The sequence below is a fragment of the Bos indicus x Bos taurus genome, chromosome 13 (genome assembly GCF_003369695.1).
Source record: "Bos indicus x Bos taurus breed Angus x Brahman F1 hybrid chromosome 13, Bos_hybrid_MaternalHap_v2.0, whole genome shotgun sequence".
Taxonomy (NCBI): domain Eukaryota; kingdom Metazoa; phylum Chordata; class Mammalia; order Artiodactyla; family Bovidae; genus Bos; species Bos indicus x Bos taurus.
This window is the reverse complement of record NC_040088.1, coordinates 58,261,838-58,274,032: the sequence shown is the minus strand read 5'-3', so window position 1 is coordinate 58,274,032 and position 12,195 is coordinate 58,261,838. Positions and strand designations below refer to the sequence as shown.

Sequence of the window (12,195 nt, the reverse complement as noted above, 5' to 3'; positions counted from 1 at the left end):
AACGTTTTACAAGACTAGAAAAATATCCTGTTTGAGATATCAGGGTTTCTGGGCATGAAGGAAGTAGGAATTGTAAATTCTAAGACAGATAAAGGCTTCTAGGGTGGGGGGATTGGTTGATAAAACTAGTTTTTAAAGCGTGCTTTCAGAAGGAAACCTCACTTTGGTGGTACGAGGTTTTCTGTTTGCATCGGTTACTAGCAAGCCTGAGTAAACAGTCTTGCCAGCGATATGGGTGTGATAACAATCGAAGGTAGCAGTGTGTCTGCGAAGTTGAATTAAAGGGGTTAGCTTGGGGGCGTCAGGCTGCCATGTGAATAGTTAGGTACACCAAGCTGAAAAGGCAATGAAAATCATTTATTTTTCTCTTTCATGCACCGCATAAGGTGAAAACACAGCGTTAAGAGTAAAGATACCTGTGAAATGGGGATTTGGGCTTTTGAAAGCAAAACTATTTAGGAGCACGTGGACAGGATTTAGCATATTTGAGAAAGCCTCCTGAAATTTGGCCATCCAATTATGTGAATTAACTCCAGCATTGATATCCATATTAAATTGTTGGGTGACCACCCCAGTTACTGCAGAAAAGCTGTTCGAGTGACGGAGAACTCTGTCCCTAACATCACAACACCTGGGTGTTGAATCCGTCTCCTACCTGTGTCACTTTAGGAAAGTAAATTCGTGTCCTTAAGCCTCAGTTTTCTCCTCCCTGAGATGGGAGTGATAATCATGGTGTGGTGAGGACAAAATACGTGCAGCACAGTTCTCAGAATGCATGCTCCACGAATTAGCGGTTGTTTCTATTTACTACTTCTGTGGTCCTGAACTGTTGGTAACAGGGTTTCATCTTTCACTTCATCTTATCACTGTAACAGCCCAGTGAGATTAGTCCACTCTTTTAATTCCCACTTTACAGATGAAGAAACCGTGGCTCAGAGAGATACTGAGATATAGAACATAAGCTGTCCTTCTACATTTCCTGCTATTTTTTCCCCTCCTTTTAGAGATCTCTAAAAAAAAACAAAACAAAACATTAATGGGTTCCTGAAATGACTGCCTGAGGCAACTATTACTTCTGTTATAAAGTAATTAAAATACAAAATGTTAAGTGTGTCAAAGGAGCTGGGATATTCGTGTTTTTACATTAATTATATTTGTGGCACTTTTTCTAGACAGGCTAGAGAGAAGTGATATTATTTTACTTTTTCCTGGCAGCTATTGATAGAGCTTCTCCCTTCAAAGACTTACAGGGTTGACTCTTACCTGCTTGCGATGTTTCTGGGCCTTGCAAGAAGAGTCGGGTTTTGCTGTTACCTGAGCAAGAAACTAAGTCACCGGGAGGTTGTGGGAACAGCCACAGGGAGCCAGGGTCGGACACACTGTCTTTTCTCTTTTGTATTCTAGACCTTGGCACCTCCCTCCCAGACCAAAACAGTCCATAATTATATTCTACATCCGTTGTGTGTCAGAGACAAATATGTTTTTCATTGTGTTATTTTTAACAGCAGTGTTTTCAGCCAGAGAAAACACTCTCTTAGTTCCAGAGTTTTCCTAATGATTGCTCTGATGTTTCCAAGTTGTCCACCTCAGGCTGTTCAGAATTGTTAGTGTTCCCTACTCCCAGAAGAAAGTTCTTAGCAGGAGTGGTCGTAGGGTCATCGAGAGGAATCCTAAAAGCATTCTGATCTCTGAGCTACCGAGGGTGAACTTACTCTGTCCTAGATAATTCACTAAAAGTGATTATCTGAACGGCAGCAGACTGTATGGTGCCCAGCTCTAGTTTGGGACCCGGGGCAAAGCTCTGATTATCTCAAGGGCAGAGTCTGCAGGCAAAGATGGATTTCATTCAAAGTTTTGATTCCAAATATGAACCACCGTGCTGCAGGTTTAAAGTAGAAACCAGTCATGAAATCAAACAGCCACAGGGTGCCGAAATTCCACGTAGGTTCCGAGTCACTAATGAATATTCTAATTTTCTTTTATTTGACCCACAGACCCTGTTTTAGAAGTCCATTAAGCTTTTTGTTGCACTTAATGTATTGCTCAGAGATTATCTGCTGACTCATAAGTAGTGATTGCATCTAGAAACATGTTTTGCACCCATCAGGGTTTAGTAAAGATTTATTGAATCACAGGAACTGAACACAGGGACTCAAGGCCCAGGTTGCCTGGATGCAAATCTTGCCTCCATCACTTACTAGTAGTATCGAGATTTCCTATTGAAGAACATAGCTGCTGCTGCTAAGTCAGTCGTGTCCGACTCTGTGCGACCCCATAGACGGCAGCCCACCAGGCTCCCCCGTCCCTGGGATTCTCCAGGCAAGAACACTGGAGTAGGTTGCCATTTCCTTCTCTAATTCATGAAAGTGAAAAGTGAACGTTAGGTCACTCAGTCGTGTCCGAGTCTTCGAGACCCCATGGACTGCAGCCCATCAGGCTCCTCCGTCCATGGGATTTTCCAGGCAAGAGTACTGGAGTGGGGTGCCATTGCCTTCTCCGATGCATATTACAAATAAGATGTAATGTCTGAATTTTAAAAGCCTCTTAGGACAAGGAGTTGTGATCTTTCATTACAGTTGACCCTTGAACAGTGCAGGTATAAAATCCACATATAACTTTCGATTCTCCTAAAATTCATTTACTACTGAGTCGGACACGACTGAGCGACTTCACTTTGACTTTTCACTTTCATGCATTGGAGAAGGAAATGGCAAGCCACTCCAGTGTTCTTGCCTGGAGAATCCCAGGGTCAGGGGAGCCTGGTGGGCTGCCGTCTCTGGGGTCGCACAGAGTCAGACACGACTGAAGCGACTTAGCAGCAGCAGCAGCCTACTAGTAGTAGGGCTACTACTACTGCTAGTTCCAGGTGACTGGAAGCCTTACAGGTGACATAAACAGTCGATTAACACGTTTTGTATGTTTATTTATTTATAAGTGTATCTTACAATCAAATGAACTGGAGGAAAAAATCATAAGGAAGAGAAAGTACATTTACAGTGAATGCGTGCTCAGTCAGTTCAGTCGTGTCCAACTCTTTGCAGCCCTATGGACTGTAGACCGCCAAGCTTCTCTGTCCATGGGATTCTCCTGGCAAGAATACTAGAGTGGGTTGCCATTTCCTTCTCCAGGGGATCTTCCCATCCCAGGGATCGAACCTACGTCTCCTGTGTCTAATGCATCGGAGGTAGATTCTTTACCCAATGAGCCACAGGGAAGCCCCACATTTACAGTACATATACAGTATTTATTGAAAAAATTCCGCATATAAGTGGACCGACCCAGTTCAAACTTATGTTGTTCAGAGGTCAACTGGGTTGTAGTTTTCTCTTTTAAAAAAGATTTTGAGAATTGTTTCTTCGGAAAGAAAGGCACTGCAATCTAGCAGTTCAGGATGTGGAACTAGGACTTTCTTTGGGGGAGGCGTGCGTGAAGCTCTTCTAAATAAGAAGGAAGATGTTTTCCATAAGCTGCTTAGGCTCAGACCCGGGTCCTTGCAATTCATCGACTTCAGTTTGTCGGAAACACTCCTGTTTTGAACCTGATGGGAAGTTGTTTCCAAAAATCTGTTTATTTAAAAAAAAAAAAAGTCATCCTGGAAAATGGCGGTACCCGAGGAGATGTTGCTTTTCTCTTCAATGTGAGGCTGAGAAGGGACCAGCAGGTGGACTGGGCAGGGCCTTCCTGCCTCCCAGTTTTCTTTCCTTAACTTTTTTTAAGCTGGAGAAACATAATTTGGTGAAAGCAAACATTCCTCAGGAACTCGAGTTCAGGATTTTTTTTTTTTTAATGTTTATTTATTCGTGGCTGCTTTAGGTCTTAATTTAGGTACAAGGGCTTCTCTCAAGTTAGGGTTACTCTCTGGTTGGGGCTCCCGGGCTCAGCAGTTGCAGCATAGAGGCCTGGTTGCCCCACAGCATGTGGGCTTCCCTGGTGGCAGGAGTGGTTAAGAACCCACTTACCAGTGCGGGAGATGTAAGAAATGCAGTCAGGAAGACTGCCTGGAGGAGGGCATGGCAACCCACTCTAGTATTCTTGCCTGGGAAATCCCATGGACAGAGGAGCCCGCGAGCCATAGTCCTTGCAGCTGCAAAGAGTTGGACACAACTTAGCAACTCAACAGCATACTCCAGTGCAAAATAAAAAGTTAAAAAAAAAAAAAAGGAATTCTGGAGGACCTTAGGGAGGGACCAGAGAAGAGCAAAAGGTGGAGACTGGGGTGAGCTTTATCCCAGTGACAGGAAGTTCTGCTGCGTTTGCGTCCTTTCATAGGCAGCAGGAACAGTTCTGAGCTGCTCCTTTGTGTGAACAAGAGTAAATGTAAACTATTACATGTTTGGAGAAATCTTTTTCTAGAGATCTTACAGAAAGGAGCATGACTTTATGTGCTGACATGAGTACAGTCTGTCCGAGGTTAAGGGTAGGTGGTAGCTTCTGTGGCCTCTTAGAGCCCTAGAATTCTAGCTTGAGGCTTGCCCTCACACATGCTTCTCTTCACTTCCACCCCTGCCCAGCTGCTCAAGATTAAGTAACAGAGGCGAACTTCCCTGGTGATGCAGTGGTTAAGATTCTGAGCTGCCAAAGCATGGTCCAGTTATAGAGGACCATTTTCAGTTTCTTCTTTTGGGGAGAGAGTATGTGCATATGTTTACAATGGTGAGAAGAATTACCCCCAAAATGGTTGGGGAACTAAGATCCCATGTGGCTCATGGCACAGCCAATAAATAAATATATAAACAAAGAAGTTTGTGTTAAAAACTATTAATCAATGAATTAAAAAACAAAAGAAAATTAATATAATAAGCAACAGAAGTGATAATGGAGTTCCCACCAGCATTTTTACCGGTGTTCACAAATGCAGATGCTCATGTCAGTTTCCATAAACTCCACGGTGGTGCTGTCCTCCGAGCCGTGGTCCCTCCCTGCCTGTCTGCCCTGCTCTGCACTCTGCTCAGATGCACAGGATGAACAGCCAAGACCCCATTGAGAGGTGCTTTTATTGATCCACAGTGAGCACTGTGAACTTTCTAGAAGGTCCTTTCTTCAGCATTACTACCTACCACTCAGAAGGAAAGTAAGGTTCGGCCACATACGCTTTTTGGAATAGCTGGGGAAATGGGTTCGGAGGAACCCTTGGTAATTTCCTGCCTTTGACGTTAAGAATGTTTGTAAACACCCATGAGAATGTCACATGAGTGTCACATCGCAGGTGTCATTAGTCAGGTAAATGTGCCTCCATCCTGCTGGTGCACAGGGACTTTTTTTTTTTCATTGTTTTTTTTGAATTTTGCAGCAGGAAAGGTTACATGGGCTTCCTTCACTTTGACTGTAACTTTATTTGAGTCCATTTTCAGGTAAGTGTTAAGACTGCAGGAGATAGCAGTTCTAGCCAGTTGACTTGTTGTTGTTCAGTCTCTTAGTTGTGTCCTACTCTTTGCGACTCCAGGAACTGCAGCCCACCAGGCTTCCCTGTCCTTCACTAACTCCTGGAGTTTGCTCAGACTCATGTCCGTTGAGTCAGTGATGCCATCCAACCATCTTGTCCTCTGTCGTCTTTTCTCCTCCTGCCCTCAGTCTTTTCCAGCATTAGGGTCTTTTCTAGTAAGTCGGCTCTGTATCAGTACTCTTGGCCAGAGTATTGGAGCTTCAGCTTCAGCATCAGTCCTTCCAATAAATATTCAGGGTTGATTTCCTTTATGATTGACTGGTTTGATCTCCTTGCTGTCCAAGGGACTTTCAGAGTCTACTCGAGCACCACAGTTTGAAAGCATCAATTCTTTGGCACTCAGGCCTCTTTAGGGTCCAACACTCAGATCTGTACGTGACTACTGGAAAAACCATAGCTTTGACTGTATGGACCTCTGTTGGTAAAGTGATGTCTTTGCTTTTTAATATGCTGTCTAGGTTTTTCATAAAGGACCATTTTAAATTTCTTCTTTGGGGAATGTATGTTTGTGTTTATAATGGTGAGAAGAGCCCAAACTGATTTAGAGCTAGTCTCTCCTCAGAGCAATTAAAGTAGTGACCCTATAGTCTATTAACTTGACCCTTTCTAATTGCTGTTTCGATTATTTCTCTTTTCTTTCCCTGTTATGAACAGCACTGCTGTGACTTTCTGTGCTGCTGTGCAGGTGTCAGTAAATCTGAAACACAAATTCCTAGATGTCAGATTACTAGTTTTCTACTGTTCTTTTACAGGGCTTACTCATATTGAAAAGTATTGCCCAATTTTCCCTCAAAAAGACTAATCAATTTATTCTGTCAACATGAGTGCTTGGGAGTCAGTTACGGTACATTCAGATAATACAGTTCTCTGCAGTCACGCCAGTAAATGAAATAGACTGGATGTGCAGGTGTGGACATGTAACCAAGCCATGTTAAGTGAGCAATACAATTTATTACATTAAGTAAGCAATATTATGCACAGAGCAATGTAGAGAGTGGGATCCTATTTATTTTTAAAAGGCCTGATCCAAAACCTTGTTTATTTTCTGTGTACTTATCATTCCATTAAACATTTCTAGAATGATACCTGTATCAGAAAGAAGGACACATGGGCTGGTGAGGATGGAAGCTTTTATTTTTAACTTCTAGACTTCTCCACTGTTTGTATTTTTGCTGAGGACATAGTACTCCCCTGGAGCCTAGCCCATGTTCTTCCAGAAGCAGCCAGCCATTCCAGGTGGGCTGGGAAGTGACTTTCTCCATCTCGTGTGCCAGCCCAGGAGAAGATTTGCACTTTGATGGCATTGTCCCTTGAAGATGGAGGGCTAAGTCTTATTCCCAGCAGACACTTCCCTGAACTGTTTTATTCTGGTCATGGTCCCACTTTCCTAAATAAACACTCTTTGGGGTTCTGAACCTCAGGTGTGTTTGGATTCGACATGTTTAAGCTGCCTGAACTTGTCAGACAACAGCAGTAAGTTCACCTTCCCTTGATCACGTCATCATCTGACCCATTATATAAAACATTCACTTCACGTTCACATGGAAGTACTTTACAACCAACCTTCACCCCTTTCCAGTTAGTGGGGGATCCTTTTGGGATAAAAGGTGCTTAGGCTTTGTTAAGTCTGTAACTATACAACTGTGATTCCGTTTCCTCAGTGAGGGTGGAAAAAAAAATCCGTGTTTTAATATCCGGAATATCTAGATTTGAAAAGATTTTTGTTTTACAAGTTGAGAACAGAAGGCATCCTGTCAGAGGTTGCCTTTGAAAAGAAAAGAAATAACATTTCTTTATGCTCCCAAATCACTGAAGAAAGCTTGAGTCATTATTTTAAACTCCAGCTCCTTTTTAATTCAGATGCCTGGAGTTCATTAAAACCCGCAAGTGATGTATTCGTTCCTTTCACACAAATCAGTAGAGATCTCCACTGTAATTATCAATAGACTTTTCTACCTTTCTCCTTCTCAAAAGCTTCTTTTGAAACTTTACCTTCTTTCCTGGATATATTCTTTTTTGGCTTCTTAAAATATCACAGTTCTGCTGCAAAGTACAAATATTTGCAAAAGGGAACCAGTATAAAGTAAGTGCCTCTTCACGTGGTAGTTTGTGAAGAACTGGGTGCCTGGCGCTAGTTGGTTAACCTAAGACATAATGAGGAACTACTGCTTACAGAGAAAAGGGTGGGATAGTGGCTGTGATGTGCAAAACAAGGAAAGCTGTAATTTAAGCAATTCCATTAAAGAGAATATAATTACTGTAGCCTCAGTGTGGTGGCAGGTCACTTTTAAGCCTAATTGAACTTTTTCTGTATCATTGGAGAAATGGAATGAACTTTGGTATCGTGGGGTAAATACAAAATTTTCTTCTTCCAAGTTTTAAATACCACTGGCTTTTTAAGACATGTACATCCAAATCTAAAATGCCTTTATGCATGCCAACATAATACAATAAAAATTTTCCCTGTATGTATTCAAACCACTGCAAGTAAGTACATTGTAATGCCCACAATTATTAGATAGCATCTAATGGTTAGATAGCATCACCAACTCAATGGACATGAATTTGTGCAAACTCTGGGAGATAGTGGAGAACAGAGAAGCCTGGCGTGCTACAGTCCGTGGGGTTGCAAAGAGTCAGACACACTTAGCAACAGAATATCAACAACGCTCACAATTACTACTCTATGCTGAAACTTTCACACAAGGTATCTCACAATCTTCTCAAAAACCCTACCAACCTACATATAAACGTCCATGTAAATAAGGAAACCAAGGCTCAGAAGAATCTAGACAGTTGATTCTCTTTAATTTAATTTTTATTTTATATTGGAATATGTGGTGGTTTAGTCAGTAGGTTGTATCCGACTCTGCGACCCGACGGACTGTAGCCCACCAGGCTCCTCTGTCCACGGGATTTTCCAGGCAAGAATACTGGAACAGGTTGCCGTTTCCTCCTCCAGGGGTCTGCCCCACCCAGGGAGCCGGCCTGGGTCTCCTGCATCGCAGGCGGGTTCTTGTGTTAGTTTCATGTGTATAGCAAAGTGAATCAGTTGTACATAGTCCATTTTTTTCAGATTCTTTTCCCATATAGTTTATTACAGAGTATTGAGTAGAGTTCCCTGTGCTATACACTAGGTCCTCGTTGGTTATCTATTTTATGTTTTTAGATTTTTTTGATGTGGACCATATATAAAATCTTTACTGAATTTGTTACAGTACTGCGTCGGTTTTTTGTTTTGCTTTTTTGACCCTGCGGTATGTAGGATCTTAATTCCCCAACCAGGGATTGCACCCGAACCCCCTTTATTGGAAGGCAAAGTCCTAACCACTGGACCACCAGGGAAGTCCTGGTTATCCATTTTATATATAGTAGTGTGTATATGTTAATCCCAAACTCCTAGTTAATTCTTTAGGCAACTGAACTGAGATTTGAACCCAGCATTTCTGACGCAAACCTACAGCATTTTCCTGGGATCGCAAGGTGTTCTCTATGAAAAGTACTGTTCATTTCACGAGGGTGAATTTCCAAACAGGGAATCATAATCACACAGGGCATGATTTACCTCTTGCCACTGTAGGCTCACCTCCTCTTTTGCACCTCCTACCTTCTTTGCCATTTCAACATTACTTTTAAAGGGTTGGCCAGGGCGAACTTGCGGGCTTTGGAGTAAGTAATCCACGTTTGGCTACTTGTTAGCAGTTTTTCTGAAGACAAACCCTGGAGCTGGTGCGTCAGGAATGCACTTAGAAAGCAGCCTTCCTCCTGGCCTTAGAGGAAGAAAGCCTCCTACATCCATCAGATCTCTTCCTTTGAAACCTGCGCTTCATGTACACACCTTTAGAACTCACCGCAGTGGAAAAATAGTGCCTAGTGGTTCTCAGACACGAACATTCACAAAACGGTGTGGCTCCCAACCCTTTGCATAATATCCTGCAAACATGCTCTGTCCTGTTGCCAATATTTTTACAAGTGATTGCAAAAGTTCTCACTGGACTAGAAGGGACAAACTGGGCAACTTTCACAGGTAAATTCCTGGTACGGGGCAGAATAAGTGTGGGTCCCAGGCATCAGGCCTGGGGCCATGTTCTCCAGACAGGCCTGGGCAAGGACTTCTACAGATTGTGACAAGCCACCAAAACTTGGTAGAATTAGGAGTTTTTACTTCTGAATCAAATTTCTTAAATTAAGACGGTGAAAAAAGTCAGATGATCGGTAAACACTGAGCTCAGATTCCTTTATGATATTTTCTGCTAGCACTGTGTTGCAGCTGCCTCCATTAAGATGGGGGTACAAATCCCTGAAGTCATCACAGCTCCCTATTTTCCATCCCCCACCTGTCTCCCTAACCTGCCTGGCTCCCACGGTGGATGGCCCCCGCTGTTTTCATTCTGTGTATGCTTGTTCCTGTGAGGCACTGTTGGGAGGTGGGAGGAATCTGGCCTTTGTTGTTGGACAGACTTAGGTTTGGGAACTGGTTCTGCCAGTTGCTATTTGTGTGGTCTTGGGCAAGTCCCTTAATCTGAGGAAGTTTCTATTTCTGCATCCATAAAAAAAGGGCTAAGACCTCTAGCCCAGCCAGGTGGTACACAGATCAGAGGCAGAGTGTGAGAAGTACTTACTCCAGTCCCTGGCAGGTAGCCGATGTTCGATTCCCAGAAGCAGTAGAAACTGTGAGCTGGAAGTATCTCCCAAAGCACTTTGTTTAAATATTTGCTTATTTATTTGGCTGCACCCGGTCAAAAACGTAGCACACAGGATCTTTAGTTGTGGCATATGGGATCTAGTTCTCCGACCAGGTATCGAACCCTGGGCCCCCTGCACTGGGAGGTTGGAGTCTTAGCCACTGGACCACCAGGGAAGTCCACTGACAAAGCATTTTATGAGAAGGGACCAGTGTCTACCCATCAAAGTCTTAAGTACTCATTGGTTGTTCAAGGTGGGAGGCTGCCTAGAACCACTGCACAGAACATCCTGATTTTTTGGAGGACTTGAAGCTGGGCATTGGCCGGTCCAACGTTACTGTTTCTTCCAAGCAAAACTGGTACAGAGCCAGTGACTTTCTGTGACTCTCAAAAAGGCCCTGGTGTGTGGTTTTAAGGACTGTGTGAAAGTGCCTCTTGAATTACTAAGTGTGAGAATACTTTGGCCTCCTGAATTGAAGAGCCGACTCATTGGAAAAGACCCTGGTGCTGGGAAAGATTGAGGGCAGGAGGAGAAGAGGGGAGACAGAGGATGAGACGGTTGGATAGCATTACAGACTCAATGGGACTCAATGGACATGAGTTTGAGCAAACTCCAGGAGATAGTAAAGGATGGGGAAGCCCGTCACACTGTCGTCCATGGAGTTGCAGAGAGTTGGACACGACTTAGCAACTGAACAGCAGCAACAAAGTAAGGTAGCCTTTCCCTTCTCCAGGGGATCTTAGTTTTGATTAGTACGCAGATGACACAGTGACTCAGGATCTTCGGATTTAGAAAGAATGAACTGCTGTCCTGTCATTCACTCATTCATCGGTGTGGGCTGAGTCTCTAGGTTGGACCAGTCCTGGGATTATAGCAATCCTGACAAGGCCACTGCCTTCAGGGAGCTTGGACTCTTAAAGAGGGGGTGGGAGGGAGAAGCAGAGGAGAAGACATAACAGGGATAATAAATTCAGATTGAGAAAAAAATGCAAAAGAAATAAAGAGGGCTGTGTGTGTGTGTGAGTGGATCCTGTTGTGCAGGCAGCGGGGCAAGGCCTTGAAGAGGTGCAGTAAGCGGGGGTCCTGATGACAGGAAGGGCTCTGTTGGTTTGAAGAACCAGCTGACTTGGGAGAGGTGGCTGGGGTCCTTGTCAGCCCAAAGGAGTTTGGGCTTTATTCTCTCTGTCTTTTTAAAATATTTGTTTATTTATTTCATTTATTTGGCTGTGTCGGGTCTTGGTTGCGGTACACAGGCTCTCAAGTTGCACACAGGCTTAGTTATCAAGCAGCGTGTGGGATCGTAGTTCACCAGGCAGGGATTGAACACCTTGCCCCCTGCATTGGAAGGCAGACTCTTAACCACTGGACCACCAGGGGAGTCTCTGGGCTTTATCCCTTGTGTAGCACAAAGGGTTGTAATCAGAAGAGTGTAGAGTAGTGTTAGCTTTTGTTCAGGTGTTATTTTATGCAGAAGTCCCTTGGGGGTGGGGGAGGGTTGTAACCAAGCCAGTCTCTGCTCCCTCCATCTCTGGGATGTCTCCGAAGAGGCGTTTTGGGTCCCCACAGCCCCTCATAACCCACAGTTTGGCCCCTGTAACAGCAGGCAGTTACAGAGTCTTGAGGGTCTGTGATTTGTCCCCCAGGACCCCTCGCCTGGTGTCCAGAAACGTGATCCAGTATTCTTGTCATTAACCCAGAGGTCAAAGGCGGGTACTTCTTTTTTTGTCTGCATTTTTCATAATTCTCAACACTTCCACTGGCCTCATGTACTGTGTGCACACTTAGATCACTAAATCATTTCCCCTCGACCACAAAATAATTGTAAGTCGATGCAGCAACTGTCTGAAACAGGATACGTGCGTCATGCGTCCCTGAGTTTGGGTTTTTCCAATGACCTTGTGATACATCAAACCTTAGCCTTCCCCTCATATGCTCTCAACTAAAAAAAATCACTTACTTATATTTCAGTCCAGCTCAGTGTTTTTGTTTTGTGATAGTTGATTTGAGGTAAAATATTGTCAACAGTGAGCTTCCTAGGTGGCTCAGTGGTAAAGAATCCCCCTGCC

General features: G+C 43.7%; 1 protein-coding gene across 17 annotated transcripts in view; it reads left to right on the top strand.

Annotated features, from left to right (window-relative positions):
- The window catches only part of KIAA1217 (KIAA1217 ortholog), an 815,330-nt gene that overhangs the window by 505,310 nt on the left and 297,825 nt on the right, over positions 1–12,195 (top strand). The gene's annotated exons all lie outside the window — the stretch shown is intronic.